Source organism: Tamandua tetradactyla, chromosome 4 (assembly GCF_023851605.1).
Source record: "Tamandua tetradactyla isolate mTamTet1 chromosome 4, mTamTet1.pri, whole genome shotgun sequence".
In the NCBI taxonomy this organism is placed as follows: domain Eukaryota; kingdom Metazoa; phylum Chordata; class Mammalia; order Pilosa; family Myrmecophagidae; genus Tamandua; species Tamandua tetradactyla.
The window spans coordinates 75,999,781-76,025,908 of record NC_135330.1 but is presented as its reverse complement, the minus strand read 5'-3'; the positions used below and the strand labels follow the sequence as shown (position 1 = coordinate 76,025,908).

Below are 26,128 nucleotides of genomic sequence, written 5' to 3'. Positions count from 1 at the left end.
ATTGTTTTAAATAAATAAAGCAATAAAAAAAATCTAAACATGTATACCTCTGGTTATTCATTGAACTACTATTCTCAAGGCTCATGTCAATGGTATATACTATAGGGAGATACTAATATAATTAGAATTTTTGGAGCTGCTAACACCAACATGTTTGAAGTGAAATCATAAGTGTCATTTGACATTCAATTTCATTTTGCTGCATTATATTAGAATGGGTTTCCTTCAGAGTTTCTAAAATTTGGAGAGTTTTCCTGGTGAAGAATTCACTTAAAGATATACAGAAAACAAGAAAATGAAAGAGTCACCTAGAACTAATTCAATGAAATTTGGTATTTACTTGAGTTTAGTGATACTATATGTTAATATGATCTAACAAAGAAAGGAAATTCTTATTTATGGAATAAAGTCTCGATGCTGAAGACATTTGGGAAATCTAGATTGAATCAATCATGATTTTCATGCCTTTTAAATAAAGAAATTACTGCCACATCTGGGAAAAAACATAAACAAAGTAAAGATAAGTAGAAAATAAAATAAGTAGGTTCATGGTTGAAATAAGTTAATAGGTTTGGAATCTAATAGAAATGGTTCAATTTAGTGGGTCTAAGGAATGCATAACAGGTAGATAGAAATTGCAAACCAAACAACATAATATGTGTCTCTTTTGCCATGGTGGGGAACAAGTGTGGCAGATTGAGTGATGTGTCCTTCTCAAACAAACAAACAAACAAACAAAACAACCATGTTCTCATGTGGGTGTGAACCCATTGTAAACAGGAGTTTTTGAAGATGTTCTTTTTAGTTAAGGTGTGGCCAGCTGAACCAAGATGACTCTTGGTCCTATTACTGGAGACTTTTATGAGAAAGCCACGGGGAGGAGCTAGAAGTCAACTGGGACCTGGAAGAAAAAGGAGAAGACACTGTCATGGGGCAGAAATGTCAAGGAACTCCCAGAATGCCAACCAGACAAAACACCAGTGACTCCGGGAAGAAACCAGCCTTCCAGACTCTGAAACTGTCACATAATAAATTCGCGTTGTTGAAGCCAACCCATTGGTATTTGTCATAGCAGCCAGAAACTAAAGACAAAATGCCCAATGAGTTAATGGGCATAAAAACTAATGGCACTTACCATTCATGCGAGGTATTGATCTGTAGTTTTTCTTTTTTTTTTTTTTTTTGTGCTGTTGTTAGTTTTTGGTATTATAATATTACTAGCTTCATAAAATGAGTTGGGAAGTGTTAAACTCTTCTTCTGTTTTCTGGAAAGATTACGTAAAATTGATGTTAATTCTTCTTTAAAATGTTTTATAGAGACTCCAAGTCTTCAGTGACGCTAACTGGATTTAAAGATTTGATTTGGGGGAGCTTTTAAATTAAATTTAAATTCAGTTTCTTTAATGGCTATAGGGCTACTCATTCTGTTTTTTTTTTTTTTTTTTTTTTTAAATGAACAGGCACCAGGAATCAAACCCGGGTCCCCTGGCATGGCAGGCAAGCATTCTTGCCTGCTGACCCACCATGGCCTGCCCTCATTCTGTTGATTTTTGATAGCTTGTGATTTTCAGGGAATTGGTTCATTTCTTCAGAATTGTTGAATTTGTGACTGGAAAGTGGTTCATAGTATTCTTTTATTGTCCTCACAATGACTTCAGGATTGGTAGAGAGAGCCCCTGTTTAAATCCTAACATTAGTGATTTGTCTTCTCTCCTTTTTTGTTTGTCTTTTAGGGGTTTATCAATTCTTTGGATTTTTTCCAAAGAGTCAGATGTTTTGTTTCGTTGATATTTTTTTCTATTGTTTTCTGATTTTCTACTTCATTGATTTCTGCTTTCTGCTTGCTTTCAGATTATTTTGCTGTTCTTTTTCTATTTTTTTTTTGAGGTAGAAATATAGAATAATGTTTCCAAGATTTTTTCTCTTTTCCAATATAAGCATTTAGTGCTATAAAATTTCCTTTTTGGACTGTTTTAGCTGCTGCTAACATATTTTAAAATGTTATATTTTCATTTTCATTCAGTTATATGTATTTTCTTTATTTCCTTAGAGAATTCTTCTTTGACTGATGGATTATTTAAAAGTGAATTGTTTAGTTGGGAAGTGTTTGGAGGTTTTCCTGTTATATTTCTGTTATTGATTTCAAATTTACTTCCCTGTGGCTAGAGAGCTTACTGTGTATAATTTGAATTATTTTAAATTTGTTGAATTTTTTGTTAGTTGTCCATAATATGTTCTACATGGTGAATATTTCATGGACGTTGAAATTACTAAATATTGTGCTATTGTTGAGTGTGAGATATATCTATATGTAAAAAGTCTATATGTGTATCTGTATATCTATGATTTTGCTGGTTATGTCTACTAAGTAGTTCTGTCAGTTGTTGAGACTGGGATGTTGAGGAAGTTCTACACTTTAATTGTGTATTTGTCTATTTCTCTTTCCAGTTTTTGCTACATGTATTTTGAGGTTCTGTTGTTTTGTATGTACACATTTGAGATCATTATATCTTCCTGGCTGATTGATCCTTTTACCATTATATAATGTTCCTCTTTACCTCTAGAAATTCTCATTGTTTTGAAATTTAAATGATCTGATATTACTATAGCCACTCCTATTTTCTTTTGATTAATTTTTGCATGGTATATCTTTTTCCATCCTTTTACTTTTTTTTTTTTTTTTTTTTTTTTGAAACATGGACAGGCACTGGGAATCAAACCTGGGTCTCTGACGTGGCAGGTGAAATTCTGCCACTGAGCCACCATCACACTGCCCCATCCTTTTACTTTTGATATACCTATGTAGTTGTATATGAAGTGAGTTTCTTGTAGATAGCATGTTTTTGGATTTTTTAATACACTTTTCCAATCTTTGCCTTTTGATTGGTGTACTTATGTATTCTACAACTGAAGTAATTATTGATATGTTAGTCTTATGTCTTCCATTTTAGTATTTGTTTCTGTTTCTTCCCTCTGCTTTTGATACCTCTGTTTCTCTTATCATACCATGCTGTGGGTTTCTTGAACATATTTTAGGATTCCATCATGATTTAATTTTAGGATCTCTGAATATATCTTTTTGGTAGTGTTTATATTAGTTCTAGATATTACAAGTTATATATTTAATTTATCATAGTTACCTTTCATCGACTTTTGTTTGTTTGGTTTTTCGGGGGTACATGTTCTGGGAATTGAACCCAGGTCTCCCGCATGAAAGGTGAGCATTCTACCACTGAACCACTCATGCACCCAACCTTTCTTGATGTTTTATTGCTTTTAGTGTAGAAACCTTCCTTCCATTGAGATTCCTTTACCCACCCTACTTTGTAAGTTTAATTATATTGAGTGCTTCCTCTACATACACTGATCACCACATAAAATGGTGTCATAATTTTCTCTTCAAACATCAAATATGATTAAATAAACTCATGAGAAGAATAATCTATTATATTTACAGCTAATTTTATTTAATCTGATATTCCTATTTTCTTTCAAAAGCTCTAAGCTTCTTCTATCATTTTCTTTTTGTCTAGATAATTTCCTTTAGTCATTCTCTAAGGTAAGAATTTGATGAAACAAATTCTCTTTGCTTTCATTCATGTGAGAATGTCTTGATTTCCCCTTCATTTCTGAAAGATATTTTTGCTGGATATAGAATTCATGATTGACAGTTTCTTTCTTTACTTGAAAACTATTGTGTCATTTCCTCTTTGCCTCTAATGTTTCTGATGAGAAATCTGCTGTCATTTGGATTGGTAGTCACTAATAAGTGTGCTTATTTTCTCTCCAGCTGCTTTCAAGTTCTTTTCTTTGTTTTTGTTTTCGGAGGTTTAATATTGCTATGGAAAGGATTTTGGATTTGTTCAACTTCTTGAATCTCTGTCAATGTCTTTTGCCATATTGGGATGTTTCCAGACATTATTTCTTTGAATATATTTTCAATGTCATTCTCTCTCCATTCCTTTCCAGGACTTCAAGGACAGGAATGTTACCTTTTTTGTTATTATGCCACAGTTATTATTCTTCAATCTCTTGTCTGTTTAGATTATGTAAATATTATTGATCTGCCTTCAAGTTCACTGATCTATACTGTCATATCTACTTTTTCCTTGGCCCATATATAAATTTTATTATTTAATTTAGTAGCTATTTTTCAGTTCTTTAATTTCCATTTGGGTTTTATTTATAATTTTTATTTCATGGCTTAGATTATCTCTTTTTTCATTTTTCAAGAAATTCACAAATGCTTGATAAAGCATTTTTATGTTGTCTACTTAAAAGAATCCTTTTGGGATAATCCAACATCTGATTCACTTTGGAGTTGGCATCTGTTGATTGTCTTTTCTCATTCAAGTTGTGATTTTTCTGGTTCTTAGTGTAAGTGATTTTCCTTATATTTATATTATGAAACTCTAGATCCAATTTAATTGTCCTTTTAGAGCAGGTTGTTCACACGTTGGGTTGTAGTGCCACAGTCAGGTGGGTGTGTAGATTCACCTTCCCACTTGTCCCTTCTAGCACCACCCAAACGACAATGGGGCACTAATTCAGTGCCCTGCCACCCTGATACCGTGTGGTGGAAGTTTAGCACTCCCTTCAGCCCTACTGACAACTTCTTGGGGAAAATGGAGTGTCAACTAGCCCAACCTTGTTGCCTCTGAGTGGTGATGTATTCTTAACTCCCGACTGAGCCCCAGTGCTACCAGAGAAGGGAAAGTGGATTGCTGACATCAGTTTATTGCTTCAGAGTGGGGTCATAAGTTCTGCTTTCTGCTGTTCCCTCTTGACAAGGGAAGTGCATGTGTGTATGTGTGTATGTCTGAGGGGCGGAATTGGAGTATGAACCTTCCTTTATTTATACCATCTCTTTCAGCTTCAGTGCCAGTTGGAAGTGGTGCTCAGCTCCTCAGCTGGTCTCATTTACTAGGAATTGGCAGGGAAGCAGAGTAATGATTACCCTCACCTCATACCAACTCATTCAGTCTCACTGATGCTGTTTGGGGTTGGAGGGTCACCTTCTTACCGTTCACTCGATGGGGAAACAGAGTACAGACTAGTACTAACACACAGCACCTCATTGGTGCCAGGTGGATGTGGAGGTTCAGCTCTGAGCTGGGCCCCAGTAATATCATGGATGGTGGGAAATCAAGTGACTAACCCCAAGTCTCACTTCCTTGTTCAGTCTTGTTGATGTTGATTGTGGAGGTACAGTTCCAGACTGAGTCCCTTCCACTGCTGGAAAGAAAGTGGAGTGCTGACTAGCCCTGCCTTGCATTACCTTAACACTCATTGCTGCCAGGTGAGGGTTGTTGGAGACTCAGCTCCTCCCTTGACCTGGTGACACTACTCTGGTAGAGTAACACTGCCTACTGCTGGATGGGGGATGGAGAGCCAGCTCCCTTCTTACCATGCCAACACTACCCTCAGCAGGGACATCAGAGTACCACCTGCTTCTCTTAACAGGGGTAGAAAACCACCTCTCAGTTCAGCCCTGTGGATACTACTCCAACAGAGAAATGGAAGAGTTGCCTCTTCCACTGAGTTCTTAACGCCACCTAGCTATGGAATATTGACTGCTTTTGCCAGGGGAATAGATGATTAGCTCTCTGCTGATGTCACTAGATGAGGGAATCACAACAATGAAGCTTGCTTATGAAGAGGGTGGGAGAGTGAATTGAAGATCAGCTCCTTGCTTGACCTTGCTGAGCTTGTTGGTATTTGGCTATGGTAGACTAGGTATTGCCAAAAGGGTTTTCTCAGTTTTTGTCTAGGGGAAGTAGGTTTTTCCTGTAGTTTATTTTAACTGCGGCTGTTAACAATTCTAGGTTGGAAGCTTCTGGAATGTCCTGTTCTGAATGTATGGGAGGTAATAGGGAAATCTAGGAGTCTTACCACAATGTTGTTTGTTTTGGTTTGCTAATGCTGCTGGAATGCAATATACCAGAAATAGAATGGCTTTTAAAAAGAGAATTTATTAAGTTACAAGTTTACAGTTCTAAGATCATAAAAATATCCAAGCTAAGGCATCTAGAGAAAGATACTTGACTCAAGGAAGGCCAATATCTGTCATATGGGAAGGCACATGACTAGCATCTGTTGGTACTTGTTCCTGGTTCCATTACTTCCAGCTTCTGATGCCAGCGGTTTTCTCTCTGAGAGTCTGTGTGCTTTCATTTAGCTCCTTGTGTTAGTTAGATTCAGTTGTCAACTTGGCCAGGTGAGCATACCTAGTCTTGTGGCTGTGGACATAAGCCAATGGTACATGAACCTCATCTGTTGCTAATTACATCTGCAGTCGGCTAGGAGGCGTGTCTGCTGCAATGAGTGACGTTTGACTTAATTGGCTGGTGCTTAAATGAGAGAGCTCAGCGTAGCACAGCCTAAGCAGCTCAGCATTCCTCATCTCAGCACTCGCAGCTCAGCTCAGCCCAGGCCTTTGGAGATACAGAAAGAAGTCACCCCGGGAAAAGTTGTTGGAACCCAGGGGCCTGGAGAAAAGACCAGCAGAGACCATCCTGTGCCTTCCACGTAAGAAAGAACCTCAGTGGAAAGTTAGCTGCCTTTGCTCTGAAGAACCAACAAAATAAATCCCCTTTTATTAAAAGCCAATCCATCTCTGGCGTGTTGCATTCTGGCAGCTAGCAAACTAGAACACTCCTCCAGGATGCAACTCTGGGTTCTGGCTTGCTTAGGTTCTCAGGGAAAGGCACGTGACAGTATTTGCCAGGCTCTGCCTCTCCAAATGTCCTTGTCTAGGCATTTCTGTCAGTTCTGAAGCAACTGTGTCTCCTGGGGCTTCTGCATTTCCAAACAACTATGTCTGTGTTTGCTTCTCTGTTGTGTCTGCAGCAACTGTTTTTCAACTGTTTTCATCTGAGGTTTCTCCAAAATGTTTCTTCTTTTAAAGGTCTCTGGTTTCAAGATCCACCTTGAATGGTGGAATCACATCTCCAATTAATAAAAAAAAAGCCCACAATTGGGTGTGTCACATCTCCATGGAAGTAATCTAACCAGAAGATCATACCCACAATTGAGTGGATCAATCACCATAGAAATAATCTAAGCAAAGGTTTCCACCCTACAGTATTAAATCAGGGTTAAAGAAACATGGCTGCCCCAAAAGATTGGATCGGGTAAAAGGACATGGCTTTTTTGGGCTGCATAACAGCTTCAAACCGGCACACTGTTCCTCAAATCCTGAGGACCCTAAATTGTGTGCTTCCTTCTTTCCACCTTTCAAAGTAGTCCTATTCTTCTTTGTTGTGTCATGTCCAGGGAGTTTTAGTTGAAAGAGAGAGGACCTGGGAAGAGTACGACTACTCCATCTTTACTGGCACTAGAAGTCATAAAGTGTTTTAAATAGGACTTCATTTACATTTTTTAATGCTATGGTTTAAAAACTCTTAATTATGTTTAAAGCACATCAATTGAAAGAGTGGAGAGTTAGAAGATGCTGGCTATACATTGCAAAGTAAATTCTGACAAAGCTTGACATGATCTTATTTACATATAAAATTTAGCATAAATTGCAGTGGTTTTCAGATGTATTGACCAATTGTAAAATCCTTATGAGAAATATACACATAACCATTTGAGGATTCCCTTAACATTTCAATTGTTTCTGGAACGAACACTGTACTGGATATATGTAAAATAACTAGATAGGCCAACAAAGTGTGTCCTTTAGTGCCTGTGATTATTGTAACTACTGCTGCTGGCAGAGAGCCATTCCTTTCACATGGGCAAGTGCAAGATTAATTCTCAATTAGAAATACAGACTTGATGCAAGGGCAACATTTAACTTGACAAAAACATGTCAACATTTCAGCTGATTTACATGAACATGAACACTTCAGGGGAAAGAGAACTTGATAATGTTTCATATTAAATGTGGAGCTGGGGAAACAATGTGATTTGCACTTTTTTGCATTTTATTTTGATTAATTTTGGTAGGTATGTCTTTTTGTAGCAACTTTAGATGTTGAGAGAGTTGCTTATGAACCCACAAGCATTCTCTTTACATTTAGTAGTTACTGGCACAGTAGTTCATAACTGATTTACTTTGTGACTGAAGGAAAATAGCATCCTTATGATATGAAACAATTGTCATCCATTTATTTACAGATCTCGTGACCAGGAGTTTTTTATGTTAATCTATATAGTTTGATGATCATTTGTACCATATGTAACTGGTTCATGTAGTGGTTAAAATAATAAGCAAAGCTTGATCATGGTTAAAATAAATACCAAAGATAAATTCTTTATTAATTAGTGAGAACTTATCCAAATTAGCATACATAATTATGGGTTGTTGATTTCTGCTGTGACCTATTGGTTATACTAGTCTGAATTATTAATGCTAGTGTTATGGGACATTAATTATAGGAAACTTTTTTTTTTGACATACAGTGGAAGATACCAGGGAAAACGTATTCTAATAAATATGCATTTTAGACAATATTTAAAAAGAGTTTTAGAAAATTTACATAAAATTTTAGATCTAGCATAAATGAGAATGTATTAGGTTTACTTATTTAGCCAAGCTTTAGACATTAAAAGCAGAACTGTGTCTTTGTGCAATAAATATTTGATTCAAGGGTTTCTTATACTCTAACTCATTTTGGGGAATTGAAAGTGAGATAGCATATAAGTCATGGCTTTCTGTTTCTGTAAGTCATATTATATTGACTTCTATTACCAACTTTTGATATATTTCTTAAACTGTTCAACTCACGCCTTTGTGTAACAAGCAATGAGGAATGTACTGTTACCACTTTCTGATATTGAAAAAGGTGACAGATCTACTAATATATATATATATATATATATATATATATATATATATATATATATATATATATATATGTAGTTGTGGCATAGTTAAAATAAAACAAGTGAAATGCCTGGAAAATTCCCCAGGTTTTTATTTTGTTTTGCAATTATATTAGTATGCGTAACATTCTTGAGAAGGTTAATGGTTTTGAAGCAGGATTTCTCAATCTCAGCACTACTGGGAGTTTGGGCTGGATAATTTTTTGGTGTGGGGGCCTTTCCTGTGTTTTGCGGCATCCCTGGCCTCTACCACTAGATCCCAGTAAAAACACTCCGTCTGCCACTCCGCCCCCATCTCTGTGTCACAGTCAAGAATGTCTCCAGACATTGCCACATGTCCCCTTGAGAGCCAGTTGGCCCTGGTTGAGAACCATTTCTTTAAAGACATCTTAGCTCTCCCATTTCCATATAATTTGCATAATTTTTGAGAGGTACAATTTTTGTGACACTGCACCTGTACAGAAAATGCTTGGACTTAAAGTTATTGATGTGAAATTGAGACTAGCTTATCAAAGCATAAATAAGGGCAAAAAGGAAATTTTAAAATGACATGCAATTACTAAGAGTAGCTAATTCTGAATTAGTGACATGTTTTTAAGAAGAATTTCAGGGTGATGCAATGCTAGCTCAGTGGCAGAGTTCCCGCTTGCCATGCCAGAGACCTGGATTTGATTCCTGTGCCTGCCCATGAGAAGAAAAAAAAAGAATTTCAAAGGTGAAATGCATATTTCTGAGTTTGAAATTATAAGTTGTGAGGGTCAGTAATGTTGAATGACTTAAAATATATATTTTGCTTTAAAATAGGTTACTAGTTAAAGTAAAATTTAGTTGATGGTTGAAAATCTCAATTTACAGAAAGTGCATTGAACCATTAGCATCAGAAGTATTGTGGACAAAAGAGAAAAAAAGAATCTTGGTTACATGAAAACAAAATGATTTCAGGAAATAGTTGATGATTTGAAAAGGGGGACAATCTTGCAGAAGCCTCTGAAGAGTTTTAGGTTGGCATAGTATTTGGATGCAGCATCAGAAGGCTAGAGTTAAAAATGTCTGGGTCAATTTTTAGGGGTGTTAAACTTGAAGATAAAAACCATCTACAGATTTGACAACTGAGAGACATTTGCTGATGGCATATCTATGGAAAGTCTGTTAGTTATCCTTTTCAGTGAGGATTTTGAAGAGGCAAAACAGTATACCATAATTACGTTTGTACGATGCTTTTCGCCTTTTAAAGTTTTAAAATTTATTTATGCCTTTCTTTACATAAAGCAAAATTTACTCCTTTTACTACACAGTTCTGTTAGTTTTGACAACACATCCATCAGATAAAATAGTCCTATAATCTCCAAATATTTCTTTATGCTATCCTTTTATATTCACTCCCCGTCTCCCCACTCTACAGTCCCTGTCAGCCGTCTTCGGTTTTCTGTGTATCTGGGAGGAGGATTGCTGGGTCACGTGGTAGGCATGTGTTGACATTTATAAGAAACTGCCTAAATGTTTTCCAAAGTGGCTGTACCATTTTGCATTCCCACAAATTGTGAGATTACAATTGCTCTGAATCCTCGTCAGCCCTTAGCATGGGTACTTTTATTGTTTTAGCTATTCTTCTGTTAGTGTGTAGTCGTATCTCAAAGTTTTGATTTACATTTTTCTGATGATTGATGTTGAGTATCTTCTCATGTGCTTATTTGCCCGCATTATATCTCCTTTGATGAAGTGTGTGTTCATATCTTTTATGCAATTTAAAAAAAAATTGCATTCTTTGTTTCCTTGTTGTAGAGATTTGATGGCCCCTTATATATTTCAGATACATGTTCTTTATCAAATGTCAGATGTTCTCCTACTGTGCAACTTGTAGTCTCATTATTCCAACAATATTTTACAGAGCAGACCTTTTATTTTACCTGGTTTTTATTACCCTCCACAATCTGTTTGCTTTGGCTCACTTTTTCAAATTCTCAGATAATTACTTTTTAAAATTTTGTCCAGAGTTTTTTAGATGTAATTGCAGGGAGAGAAAGGCTGAAGTAGCTTATGCTACTATTTTGGCCAGAATTAGAAGACCTGTATGATTCTTTTTAATTTTCACTGTTTTCCAACTATAATTTTTTGATGCATTAGTAATATTTATGATGGCCATTTTCTTGCATGAGAAAATTAAAAAATAAAAAGTATAATAAAATGTAAAAGACCAAATGGGAAATTACCAGAAATATAAAACCCCTTGTTTTAGTTTGCTAGGCTGCTGAAAGCAGACGCTATGAAATACATTGTCTTTAACAAGGGACATGTATTGGCTTACCATTTTGAGGCTGAGAAAAATGCCCAAATCAGTGCATCATCAAGGCAGTGCTTTCTTCCTGGAGACCTGCTGCCAGCAATCCTCAGCTCCTCTGCCACATGGCAAGGCACAGGTCAAAATATACTAGACACCCCCTTTTATTCTAGGTTTCGTTGAATTCAGCCTCTTACTTCCATGGCTTTCAGTCTCTTTGTCTAAACATCATTCTCTTACAAAGTGCTGCAGTAAGAGGATTGAGACCCATCATAGGCCATGCCTTAATGGAAGTAAGCTCATCAAAAGGTCATACTTATAATAGCTTTACACCCACAGGAATGAATCAGCTTTAAGAACATGATTTTCTGAGGTACATACAGTTCCAAACCACCATACACTTGAAAAAACTAAGATCTTACAATTTAAAATCCTATTTCTATGTTCTTACGGTGGGACCCCAGAATCCAGATTGTTTTAATTATGTAACTTAAATTCTTATTTAAATCTTACCTTTGTCTATATATTCCTTTTAATGTTTTTGGAAGTTCTTTGATTACTGCGCCAGTTTGAAAGTATTTATGTACCCTAGAAAAGCCACGTTTTAATGCTGATCCAATCTTTTGGTAGCAACCTTTTAATCCCAATTCAACAATGCAGGTTAGACTCTTTTGATTAGATTATCTCCATGGAGATGTGACTTGCCCAATTTGAGTTTTAAGCTTTGATTAGAGGGAGATAGGACTCCATCCATTCCAGGTAGATCTTGATTGGTTTACTGGAATCCTTTAAAAGAGGTAACATTTTGGAGAGAGCACTGGAGAGCTGCGACAGAGTCACGAGAACCACGAGAGCCCACACAGCCAGAGACCTTTGGAGATGAAGAAGGAACACACCCCTGCGGGAGCTTTAAGAGGTCAAAAGTCTGGAGAGAAAGCTAGCAGATGTCACCATGTTTGCCATGTACTTTTACAGTTGAGAGAGAAACCCTGAACATCATCTGCCTTCTGGAACTAAGGTTATCTTTCACTAGATGCGTTAGTTTGGACTTTATCTTGCCTTGCTTTAATTTGGACATTTTTATGGCTTTAGAGCTGTAAATGTGCATCTTATTGCATTCCCCTTTTTAAAAGCTGTTCCATTTTTGGTATATTGCATTCTGGTAGCTAGCAAACTAGAGCAATTACATTTTCAATTTATATATTTTCTGGAAAATAAGTTTTAAAAACTATGTAAATAAGGTTATCAAGAATCTTTATTCTTTATCATATGAAGGAGAGTATTTTTGTTCAGTATTTTTTGTGACACATGGTAGCAGACTTGAATGAATCCAGACAACAGTGTGCTTAAGGAAAAATCATGTGCTGAAGCCAGAAAGGGCCAATTGTTTCTTCTGCTATTTCATGCAATAAGTTGAAAAGAATGTCTATGGCCTTTTCCTAGTACACAAGTCAAATATTCTTGTTTTTAAAAAAACATTTATTTATATTACTGACACCCACTGACAAGAATTCTTGCCTGCTGAGCTGGAGACCCGGGTTCAATTCCTAGAGCCTGCCCAGGCCAAAAAAAAAAAAAAAAAAAAAAAAAAAAAAAGGCAGTAGTTATCTTCTATATATATATAACACTTTATAAGATTCTTGAGGTTACTGAAGATAGTGAATCCATGGTCTCTATATTCAAGAGAATATAAGTAGGAGAAAAGAAGTAAATATAAATATGAAGCTGGGTAGAAATTTTGGGAAAATTATTTTTGAATAAAGTAACATTTAAAAAAAATGATCAAAGTGATAGGACTGACATGTTAGAATATTTGGAAAATAAAGTAAAAAAAAGCCCAACCAATTCCTACAGTAATTTTGTTAGAATGTTAATGTTATTCTTCCTGTCTTTTTATATATTTACATAGCTCCAACCATAGTACAATCTTAGTACATACATAATTTTGTCTCTTTTTTTAACACTTTTAAGTTTTAAAAAAACAATTTTTCCTTTCTCACATCCTTAACTTTAAAAAACTGTTTTATTTTGAAATAATTTCAAAATTGAAGGATCATTGCAAAAATAATACAATCCCCAAACAGAGAATTCCAACATATCTCTACTCCACCATGTTTAGTTTGCTGAAACTGCTGGAATGCAATATACCAGAAATGGATTAGCTTTTATAAAGGGGATTTATTCACTTACAAAATTCTAGTTCCTCAGAGGAAAGGCAGCTAGCTTTCATCTAGTTTCCTCTGTCACATGGGAAGGTACATGGTGCTATCTGCTGGCCTCCTCTCCTAGCTTCTGGGTTCAAATGGTGTTTCCCAAGGGTGTTTCCTTGTGCGTTTCCGAATGTCCAGGTCTGAGTGCTGAGCTGAGCTGTGTGAGCAGCTTCTCTCTCTTCTGACTTCTCCTTTGAAGCCCCCAGCTAATTAAATTATACATCACTTATTGCCGAAGGCACTGCCCTTAGCCAACTGCTGATGCAAACAGCAGAGATAAAATTAAGATGTTGATGATTTAAGATCACAGCAACAGAACTACTTATTATCACCTACTGTGTTAGTTAGATTCAGTTGTCAACTTGGCCAGGTGAGCATACCTAGTCTTGTTGCTGCGGACATAAGCCAATGGTACATGAACCTCATCTGTTGCCAATTACATCTGCAGTCAGCTAGGAGGCGTGTCTGCTGCAATGAGTGACGTTTGACTTAATTGGCTGGTGCTTAAATGAGAGAGCGCAATGTTGCACAGGCAAGCAGCTCGGCATTCCTCATCTCAGCACTCGCAGCTCAGCCCAGGCCCTTGGAGATGCAGAAAGAAGTCACCCCGGGGAAAGTTGTTGGAACCCAGGGGACTGGAGAGAAGACCAGCAGAGACCATCCTGTGCCTTCCACGTAAGAAAGAACGTCAGTGGAAAGTTAGCTGCCTTTCCTCTGAAGAACCAACAAAATAAATCCCCTTTTATTAAAAGCCAATCTGTCTCTGGTGTGTTGCTTTCCAGCAGCTAGCAAACCAGAACACCTACCAAATTGACAGCTGGACCTAACTATTTCACCCCAGATACCCAGATCTACCAATTTTAACATTTTGTCACATTTGCTGTATCATACGTTCTCTCTGTTCATCAGTCTATTCAATCATCTATACATCTCTCTCTGTCTATCATTCCAATTTCTGAATACTTGAGTGCTCTGTGAACATTTAATACTGCCAGGTACATTTAATAAGAACAAGTGTATTCACTGATGTAACCATATTTAGTGCAATTATCAAGTTCAAGAAATTTAATGTTGATATAAAGCTCAGTCTATATTCCATTTTTTCATGTTTCCCCCAAATTTTCTTTTAAGCCTTTTCTTTTCCATTATTAGAGCCCATCAAGGATAACATATTGCATTTAATTGTCACTACCTCTTTAGTTGTTTCTTCTTTTTTTTATATTATGGGAACATATATACAACATAAATTTTTCCATCTCTATCACTCCTGTGTACACTTCAATGGGGTTACTCAATGGGGTTGCTGTACCCTCAGGACCTTACGTTACTCAAACATTCTCCTCTCCCACAGAGACCACTACACATTAGACATTGATGCCCTGTATCCCCTGCCACTGGCAACTTGTACTCTAATTTCCATGTCTGTGAGCTTGCATGTTCTCTGATATTTTCTTTGTTGTTACCATGTGTCTTAAATTTAATATCCTAAATCAGTAACAATCTTGTTTGCTTAGTATCAGCTTATCTTCAGTGGTGCACACAAACTATGTTCCTATACTCCACCCTCCCCATCTTTTTATAGTGCTTATCACAAATTACATGTTTATACATTGAAACCCAAACCAATGTTGTATCATTACATTTTGGAAACCTGCCTTTTAGATCCTATAGGAAATAAAAAGTGGAGCTACAAACCAAAAATATAATTGTACTGGCATTTATATTTACCCAGGTCATCACCGTCACCCAAGATCTTTATTTCTTCATGTCACTTTGATCTATTGTCTACTGTTTTTTCTTTTAACCTGCAGAATTCTCTTTAGCATTTCTTGTAGGGCTGATCCAGAAGTGACAAAATCCTTCAGTTTTTGTTTATCTGGTACTATCTTAATCATTACCTCATTTTTGACAGACAGTCTTCTTGGGTATAGAATTCTTGGTTGGCCATTTTTTGCTTTCAGCACTAGAATAGGTCATCCCACTGCCTTCTCGTCTCCGTGGTTTCCATGACAAATTGGCACTTGATCTCATGGAGGCTCCTTATATGTGACAGGTTTCTTCTCTCTTGTGGCTTTCAGAATCCTCTCTTTATCTTGGGCATTCCACAATTTGATTATAATATGTTATGATGTGGATCTATTTGGGTTTATACTGTTTGGAGTTCATTGAAAGTCTTTGGATGTGTATATATATATGTATAGAATATATAACAATATTCTATTATAAAATTTGGGAAGTTTTCAGCCATTATTTCTTTGAATATTCTCTCTGCTGCTTCCTCTCTTTCTCTTCCTTCTGGACTTCCCGTCATGCATGTATTGGTATGCTTGGTGGTGGTGTATACATTCCTTAGGCAAACTTTTCTTTATTGTTTTTCTCTTTCTGCTTTTCAGCCTGAATGATTTAATTGTGTTATCTTTATGTTCACTGATTCTTCTGTCATCTCTAATCTATTGTTGAACCCCTAAAGGGAATTTTAAATTTCTGTTGCTATGATCTTCAGCACTGTTTGGGTCCTTTTGCTAATTTCTATTTCTCTATTGATATTCTTTTTCTTTAATCTATATCATCTTCCTGATTACCTTTAGTCCTTAGTCCTTATTTTCTTTTAGTCCCTGGAGCATATTTGGGACCATTTTTAAAAGCCTGTCTGGAATGTCCCAGGTCTGTTTCTCCTTACTGGTAGTTTCTAATGCTCTAATCTTCTCCTGTGCCTAGGAACTTGCTTTTTTCTTTTTATGTTCTGTAACCTTTTGTGGAACCTGGGAATTTTTATATTTTAATGTGTTATCACTGGAGTTTAGACTCTGAGGCATGTGTTCCATATGTTTGTGTCCAGCTAGTGTTATGACAGAGTTTTCCATGATTGCCAGGAGCCACCAAAATTAATAAAATAAAATGATATAAAATAGAAAGGAGGAGGAGCGGGGAAAAGGGAGAAGAAAAAGGAGAACAACTGCCCCATCTTTGTAGATTGACCTCTGCACATGCTTTCCTTTAGGGCTTATCCATATGATGAGTTTTGAAACTAGATCCAAGCCAAAGCATAAGAGGTGCCCTGATCCTTTCTGAATGCATGTCCTGTCTTGGGTTTCTGCATGTGACCCTAGGAATTCCTCCATTTTCATGGTTCTAAATGACCCCTCTTCCCTAGGAAACATTTTCTTCATGGTCCCAGGCATTTTACTGTATGTCCTACAGCTGGCACTCCCTTGCTCCAGGCAGGATGTCTTCAGTGCTCTCCTATAGCGTTAGGTAGGAAAGTTCATGAACTGCTGTCTGAATGCAGGGAAAGTTCTGGGATAGCAAGTCCCTCAGGCCTCCATCAAACAGATTGGGCCAGACTTACATGCTCCCACTGGGCACACAGGAGTCACACTGCTCCCTCCAGAACCAGAACCAAATATCCACAGTGAGAACATGGGTGAGCTCCATGCTAAGCTGGTGATGAGTGGGAGAGTGGCCAGCCACGTTGCCACGAGATTCTACTGCAAAATTTTACATTACCTTTTGCTTGATTCGGCACTTAACCTTTTGCTGCAGACTTTTAACTGTTTTCTGGGTCTTTGAGAAAAATGTTTCTGTCAGTTCACACTGGTAGTTCAAAACTGCGGGGAAATGGAGCCCTGAAGCATCTTACTCTTCCATCTTGATTGGGTCTGTGCTCCCCTCTCTTTTTTTTTTTTAATTAACATGTCATCATATTTTATTTCCCTGCAGCTTCATAGGACAGGTAGGTCTTGAAGAAAGTGATGGAGATTCCCTGAGAGAAGATAAAAAATATTACTAATGAAGGGACTAGCATGAGAGTTCTGGAAACTGCTGTGCTCTGGATTCATTTTTTATAAATTAGAAAGTTATAATTATTGTCCTTCTGTTCTGTACAGTTTTATCCTTAATGTATCATTTGTCTTGGGCTGTGAGATCTTAGAGGGAAATAACAATATTAACATAACCTTTTTAAAATTAAAGTATCACCTTGGGTTTACGTGTATCAATTATGAACCCAAGATGTAAGCACAGATGAGGCTATCAAGGTACAGAGCAGTTGAGAGTATTGAAGAGGTGAGAAGAGCATCACAAGCAGTTTGGAACTCTGCATTTTTATTGGTTAAAAATATACACAGAGAGAAGAGCTATGAGACAGTGTTTGTTCAATACGGATTTAAGACTTGAAACAAAAGTATTTGGGTACCAGTGGAGTCCACTTGAGAGGTCACAGTGCTCAAGGGGAAACAACTCTAAGCAAGTCACTTAACCTCACTCACCTTAGTTCTCTTGTTGGTATAATGCAGTGCTTATGTGAACTCAATACCTGTCAAAAAATATCTGCAACACATTGTTTAAAATTGACCCTCTGGATTTCTTCATGCATGCCTGATTATTATTTATTAAGATATATTTGGGGCAAGGCTAAAATGGAAGGAAAAGATAAAAGGCAAATCTGCCAAATGAAGAAGTGGGGTTAAGCACAATGCAAAAGAAGCTCTTATATTAGTTCAGGCAGACTTTACCTGTCAATCAAATCTATATTCATTATCATTTTAAAGACCAGTGATGGTTTGTTAACTGAGCAAGCTGCAGATGTTAGGAGAATGTGATGAGATCTTGGGGGCAGCTATGACGAGTTGATGACTGACTGACCAATTTCAAAAGATGCTATGAAGGATCATGAAGTTTAGTTCCATGTGTATTTTGATGATAGTTGCATCTATATTTAAAGCTTTCTGTCACTGGAAGCACTCTTGGTTTTGTCAGACTGTCTATTGGACTGGATGAGCTGCAACTTCTTGCAATTGAATGTCAATAAGACCAAAGCAATTTTGGTTGATTCATAGCTCCAGTTTAAGCATATTCACTTGCACAGATTATATTTGACAGATAGTTACCTTCAGCTGAACTCTGTGGTTAGAAGCTTGGGCATACGCTTGACAGTGAGCTTAGAGTTGATGCCTAATGTTTATTTCATATTCTGTTTTTACCTTCCATAATGCTGTATGTGTAAATATATATTTAAATGTATTCACAGCTGATGCTCTTGTCAGTCCACTTGTTATCTCTGGACAGAATGCTCTAATGATTCAATTTCATTATTTTAATAAAAATAACTTGCACTCATACAGTTTTAATTTCATTAAATAAGATGAGTAATGATTAATTTTAAAGGTTCTCTTTGATGAATAGTTGCAACACTGAAATGAAGGAGAATGCCCAAGTGATAAGAAAATTCTTATAGCTCTAATAAACATAATATTTTCCCAATTTGGGGTGTGATAATAAGTGCCAAGGATTTCTATCTACAATTACTTGAGCTATCATTTTTCCTTTATCTTTTGTTGGTTATTCAGCTCCTTCAGTTATTTTCAAAATTGACATACAGAATTATCCATTTCAAGAATATTTAGCTTTATAGGATGGATATAATTTAAATAAATATATTCTAAAATATTTTTTATAAAACTATTAAATGATGCTTAAATTTTTGAAATTTAAAAAATGCTGCCATTTCTGAATATTTAGATAGGGAGAATAATTTAAGAGTTGGAGCTTTATGTCCAGAAAGAGGTACAATTATAGTGTCATTCCATTCATCATTATGATATGATATTCTAAACCTTTCAGTTATATTGAATTCATTATGATTCTGGTGGGGAAATTTAATGGACATATAGATTAATAATCTGAGCCTAAGTTTCCTGTTCTTTTTGGCTACAAAACTTTAGAATCCTTTTATCTGACCAGGTGAATGGCAGATGTGTTTGCATCAGCCTAAACTTTTCTTGAAAATAGTGATTTCAAAGCAAATTCGTTTTACCCATGCATTTCTGTCTTTTCTAGAATCTACCATTTAAACCATCAAACAATTCAAATTATGTAGTTATACATTTCAGACAGGAGCAAAACTTATGCTGAACTAGGTAAATTATTTTCAAAATTATTTCTTTCTGCATTTACTGGCATATTTTCTATTTCTTACTCTTTTTTTTTAAACTGACAATCAATTTTTAAAAATTTTTCTCTTTTACTGACAGCTAGTAAATGTACTGACAGTTGAGAAGCAAGATGTAAATGTAAGTCACTATTATTTTGTCCACCTGGTACCTGGGTAGTGGTAGAAATGCTTAGCTTTATTTTTAATATAAAACTAAATAATTTTCAGTTGTTCTATAGAAAGAAATAATTTTGAATAGAAAAGGAAAACTGTTATCTGTAAATAAAAATGTGTTTTAGGCAAGACTGTAGCACATTTAGAAAGGTCATAATTTCCTCATAAGGTGTGAATGGAATTGATATTCAAATAAACTGGCTAATTACTTAATATGTATGTCTACTTTCTCTCCAATTAGTTGTGAGTCTTTTTAGCATGTATGTTTCTTAGAAATCAATAGAAATTATGTAAGTGGAAAAAAGAAAGCAGGTTAAAGTGCTGACTATCACGTAACGATTTATTACAATTTAAATGTAAGTTCAGAAGGAAAAATCAAAGATTGGTTTATTTTAAGTTGAATAATTCTGTTTGGTAAATGTATCACTGGAGGAAATGAAATATAAGTGGTTGGATGTGGAGAATTATATCCTATGGACAGTCATTATGTTGGGTCAGAGTAGACCGACACTTTTATCATGGAATGACTACTATATTCCTATTTCTGTTAACACTGATTTGTCATTTCTATACATGACAAATAACAGCCAAGTTTCAAAACACAATGAGAGAATAATTGAAAGCAGGAGCTTGAACTATATTTGCACACTGATGCTTATAGCAGTATTATTCATAATTGCCAAAATTGGAAGCAACCCAAGTGTCCATCAACCATTGAATGGAAAACAAATTAGGTATATGCATGTAAGGGAATATTATTCAGCATTAAAAAGGAATGAATTCTGGTTTATGCAACAACATAGGTGAACCTTGAAGATACCATCTTCAGGAAATGTCAGACAAAAAAGGGCAAATATTCTATAATCTCACTGATAGGAAATCATTAGGCTAAGCAAACTCAGAGTAAAAATCTAGAATATCAGTCACCAGGGGCTGGACTGAGTGTAGGATATTGGTAGTTAATTCTTTAATGGTACAGAATTTCTATTTGGGTTGACTGTAAAATTTTGGTAAATTCTGAATGATGGTGGTGGTAGCACAACATTTTGAATGTAACTAAAAACACTGAATTATATATGTGAATGTGCTTTAAAGGGGAAAATTTAGGTTGTATACATGTTGCTAGAAGAAATAGTAAAAGAAAAAAACACAGAACTGTAAAACATGGTGAACCCCTATTTTAAACGAAAGACTATGAAAAACAAAAACAAAAAGAATAGAAGTTATGTAATGTAATTTGTGTACTGCTTAATTTTTTCTTTTTTTTTTTTTGCCCCAAGATTATTCTTATGTATGTGAAAATTGGGAAAGTAGAGGATTTCAGATTTATAGATTTAATATTGAAGAATTAAATATGAGTTGGTCAATTTTATATAAGAACGCTCCTCTTTTCTCTTACATATGTTGAGAAAATGGGTTCTCTGTTCCTTTAAATGTTTGATTTTGCTTTTGTCACTACTTTTTATATTATTTTCCTTGTTTTACAATTAGATATTACTCTGTGAAAATTTATCATATAAAATTAAATTTGACTTGCTTTTATATAGAGGGCTTTCACTCACACTTCAGTTGTTTGAAGAATACCTATTGGGATTTAAGGGAAAGCTTGGATGATAAGCTACAAAAGGCAGGAATTTCCCCTCAGAAAAAGCAGCTGGAGCTTCCTTGACAGGAGCTTTGGCAAGTGGTGTCAGCACCTTAGAAGTGGCCATTGGATTGTCAAGTTTTATGCAATAAAATGAAGCTCTGGCTTGTTCTCAATAGCATTCCTTGATTTTTCTCCCTGTTAACACAGCATCTGCATCTTTCGGTCCGCCTGAGAACAAGGACCTGTGTAAATGCATCATGACATGTGCAGAAAGCTGCTTTTATGTTAAAAGTGATATGTTTTCTTGTTCACTGTGCCTACAATAAAACTTCATCTTCTGCATCTTAAATCATTTGGAATTCCTTTGTGTACCTGCGATTTTCATTTTAAGTCAAAAGATTAAAATATAAAAATATTAATGGTACAAAAACAACAAAGTTAGTTTGTTATGTGCAACAACGACAAAAAAGCAGCCACAACAAAACAAATCAAAGGTAGCCGATCTCCAGTGAAGGATACGAACCTGAAAGAAGAGATCCCTAAGCGTGGCTTCAAGGTTAGTACCCAAGAACCGAGACCATTAAAACCATCCTACGGTAGAAAAAGTATTATTTTTTTTTCAGGTACTTGTTTCATTATCTTCTCAATTCAGAGGTACCTTTTGGGTAGCTAGAATTTTTGTTTTTGAAAAATAAATGATTTTAATTAAACTCACTGAGTTAAATTTATGGACGTCTATTTACTTTTAACTTTAAAAAGCCAAGCATGGATCATGGTAAAATGTGGTCAGTTCTGGGCAAAGACTTTTCCCAGTTCCCAATAATCCTGTGTAACGGGGGGCTAGCTACGTATGTCATATAGGTGATTCCAAGGAAGGTTGGACAAAAGGGAAGTTTAGAGGGTCAGGAGTGCCTGAGGCTCTTCAACCAGATATTTGGGTAGAATTCCCACATGTGAATTTTTTTTTAACTTTTTTTTATTAATTAAAAAAATTAACAAACAAAACATTTAGAAATCATTCCATTCTATGTATATAATCAGTAATTCTTAATATCATCACATAGTTGCATATTCATCATTTCTTAGTACATTTGCATCGATTTAGAAAAAGAAATAAAAAGACAACTGAAAAAGAAATAAAATGATAATAGAGGAAAAAAAAACTATACATACCATATCCCTTACCCCTCGCTTTCATTTACCATTATTTTAAACTGAATTTATTTTAACATTTGTTCCCCCTGTTATTTATTTTTATTCCATATGTTCTACTCTTCTGTTGATATAGTAGCTAAAGGGAGCATCAGACACAAGGTTTTCACATTCACAGAGTCTCATTGTGAAAGCTATATCATTGTTCAATCATCCTCAAGAAACATGGCTACTGGAATACAGCTCTACATTTTCAGGCAGTTCCCTCCAGCCTCTCCACTACGTCTTGAACAACAAGGTGATATCTACTTAATGCGTAAAATAACCTCCAGGATAACCTCTGGACTCTGTTTGGAATCTCTCAGCCATTGACACTTGGCCTCATTTTACTCTTCCCCCTTTTGGTCGAGAAGGTTCTCTCAGTCTCTTGATGTTAATTCTCAGCTCATTCTAGGGTTTTTCTCAGTCCTTTGATGCTGAGTCTCAGCTCATTCCAGGATCTTTGTCCCACGATGCCAGGAAGGTCCACACCCCTGGGAGTCATGTCCCACGCAGAGAGGGGGAGGATGGTGAGACTGCTCATCATATTGGCTGGAGAGAGAGGCCATATCTGAGCAACAAAAGAGGCTCTCTTGGGGGTGACTCTTAGGCCTAAATTTTGAGTAGACTTCACCTATCTTTTGTGGGGTTAAGTTTCATGCGAACAAACCCCAAGACTGGGGGCTCAGCCTATAGCTTTGGTTGTCCACACTGCTTGTGAGAATATCAATAATTCAACTTGGGGAAGTTGAATTTCTCCCCACTCTCACCATTCCCCGAAGGGGGCTTGCAAATACTTTTCCAGTCACTGATCAAATCATTCTGGGATTCATCGGGGGATCACTCTGGACAAACCAACAAAATCTCATGTCCTACCTGAGATTCCAAGTACTTATGACATTCAATCAAATTATCTACATGAGTTATATTAGGAAATGCTCTAGTCAAAATCTAAATTTTGTAACAAATAAACATTTTTTGCTTTAGTCTCACACATAATGTGACATTTTAAAGTATTAGTTATCATCTATTTTCAGCACCCTGCGATAATAACAATCCTTTGTTCTTCCTCATGCAAAAACATTTTTAAAATTTGTACATTGTACATTTCACTATTATTATACACTCTAGGCATTCCTAGATTATACCATCTCGATCTTTACCATCTATCTTTCTTTCTGATTTCATTTATGTCCCCAGGCCTCCTCCCTCTATCATTCTCACATGCAGCTTCATTTGGTGTTTTAACATAATTACATTACAGTTAGGTAGTATTGTGCTGTCCATTTCTGAGTTTTTGTATCCAGTCCCATTGCACAGTCTGTATTCCTTCAGCTCCAATTACCCACTATCTTACCCTATTTCTATCTCCTGATGGTCTCTGTTACCAATGACATATTCCAAGTTTATTCACTAATGTCGGTTCATATCAGTAAGACCATACAGTATTTGTCCTTTAGTTTTTGGCTAGCCTCACTCAGCATAATGTTCTCTAGGTCCATCCATGTTGTTACATACTTCATAAGTTTATTCTGTCTTAGAGCTGCATAATATTCCATCGTATGTATATACCACAGTTTGTTTAGCCACTCATCTGTTGATGGACATTTTGGCTGTTTCCATCTCCTTGCAATTGTAAATAATGCTGCTATAAACATTGGTGTGCAAATGTCTGTTTTGTCTTTGCCCTTAAGTCCTTTGAGTAGATAACTAGCAATGGTATTGCTGGGTCATATGGCAATTCTATATTCAGCTTTTTGAGGAACCGCCAAACTGCCTTCCACAGTGCTTGCACCATTTGACATTCCCACCAACAGTGGATAAGTGTGCCTCTTTCTCCACATCCTCTCCAGCACTTGTCATTTTCTGTTTTGTTGATAATGGCCATTCTGGTGGGTGTGAGATGATATCTCATTGTGGTTTTGATTTGCATTTCTCTAATGGCCAGGGACATTGAGCATCTCTTCATGTGCCTTTTGGCCATTTGTATTTCCTCTTCTCAGAAGTGTCTGTTCAAGTCTTTTTCCCATTTTGTAATTGGGTTGGCTGTCTTTTTGTTGTTGAGATGAACAATCTCTTTATAAATTCTGGATACTAGACCTTTATCTGATATGTCGTTTCCAAATATTGTCTCCCATTGTGTAGGCTGTCTTTCTACTTTCTTGATGAAGTTCTTTGATGCACAAAAGTGTTTAATTTTGAGGAGTTCCCATTTATTTATTTCCTTCTTCAGTGCTCTTGCTTTAGGTTTAAGGTCCATAAAACCGCCTCCAGTTGTAAGATTCATAAGATATCTCCCTACATTTTCCTCTAACTGTTTTATGGTCTTAGACCTAATGTTTAGATCTTTGATCCATTTTGAGTTAACTTTTGTATAGGGTGTGAGATACAGGTCCTCTTTCATTCTTTTGCATATGGATATCCAGTTCTCTAGGCACCATTTATTGAAGAGACTGTTCTGTCCCAGGTGAGTTGGCTTGACTGCCTTATCAAAGATGAAATGTCCATAGATGAGAGGGTCTATATCTGAGCACTCTATTCGATTCCATTGATCGATATATCTATCTTTATGCCAGTACCATGCTGTTTTGACCACTGTGGCTTCATAATATGCCTTAAAGTCAGGCAGCATGAGACCTCCAGCTTCATTTTTTTTCCTCAAGATACTTTTAGCAATTCAAGGCACCCTGCCCTTCCAGATAAATTTGCTTATTGGTTTTTCTATTTCTGAAAAGTAAGTTGTTGGGATTTTGATTGGTATTGCATTGAATCTGTAAATCAATTTAGGTAGAATTGACATCTTAACTATATTTAGTCTTCCAATCCATGAATACAGTATGTCCTTCCATTTATTTAAGGTCTTCTGTGATTTCTTTTAAGAGTTTCTTGTAGTTTTCTTTATATAGGTCTTTTGTCTCTTTATTTAAATGTATTCCTAAGTATTTTATTCTTTTAGTTGCAGTTGTAAATGGAATTCGTTTCTTGATTTCCCCCTCAGCTTGTTCATTGCCCTGCACCTAATTCAGACAGTAATAATTCAGGGAGAGGGAGGCAAGGAGAGTTGATGGAAAAGTCCTTTCAGATTGAATGTTGAAATAAGATCCTGGGCAGTGCAATGGTGGCTTGGTGGTAGAATTCTTGCCTGCCATGCTGGAGACCTGGGTTCAATTCCCGGTGCCTGCCTGTGCAAAAAATAAATATACAAGGTCCTTTATTCCTCTCTCTGGTGGCATGGGGTATTATAGACTCTGTGACACATTTTGGAAGTGTGGCTATAAAATAGATATTCACATTTGAGGTTCTGTAAGGGTATTATTGAGTACTTGATAGATTCTGTGTTTGCCGACTAAAGTCACTGCCCTGCCAATGTCTACCTCATTAATTTGTAAAGTACTTTGGCCCAGCTGGAGACTCTGTACTACATATTAAAACAATCTCTACATACAAAGTTTTCTTTGTCTAATAATTAATATTTTTTAATAATTAGAATTTTCAGCATTTGAAGAAAATTATCTAAATGCCACAGTGCTTGTCTTGGATAGATGAACTTGTCTGGGATATCCAGTGCAGAAAAATCTGATCTACAATGAAGACTTTTTTCGTCAAGTCAGCCATGTCATACTATGTTTTAAAAATGGAGATGTTAAAATTGGACTTCATGGTTTATTTTGACTACCAAAATGTCATTGACTTTTAAGTATTTTATTCTGTAGCTCAGGAAAGCCAAATTTAGGCATTGTGGATGATAAATCTTTAATTACGTCCTTGGAACCAATTTCTTTACTGAGTTAACATTAGTTGTGTAAGTGTTTCTGATACTCAGTTTATTTTTTATTTTTGCCTTTTCAAAATTATATTTTAATACTTTCTTAGAAGTAAAAAGTTTACATACTCTGGATCCTTCTTTTCCCCTTTGTGCAAAG

The 26,128-nt window shown here is 36.0% G+C and overlaps 1 protein-coding gene and 1 long non-coding RNA gene across 2 annotated transcripts in view; both read left to right on the top strand.

Moving 5' to 3' along the window:
* Window positions 1–26,128, top strand: part of USH2A (usherin) — an 844,952-nt gene that overhangs the window by 36,388 nt on the left and 782,436 nt on the right. The window lies entirely within an intron of this gene.
* Window positions 19,158–21,333, top strand: LOC143679073 (uncharacterized). Its single transcript, XR_013173541.1, has 3 exons — window positions 19,158–19,238; window positions 19,353–19,391; window positions 21,222–21,333. It is a non-coding gene; the product is annotated as an uncharacterized LOC143679073 (long non-coding RNA).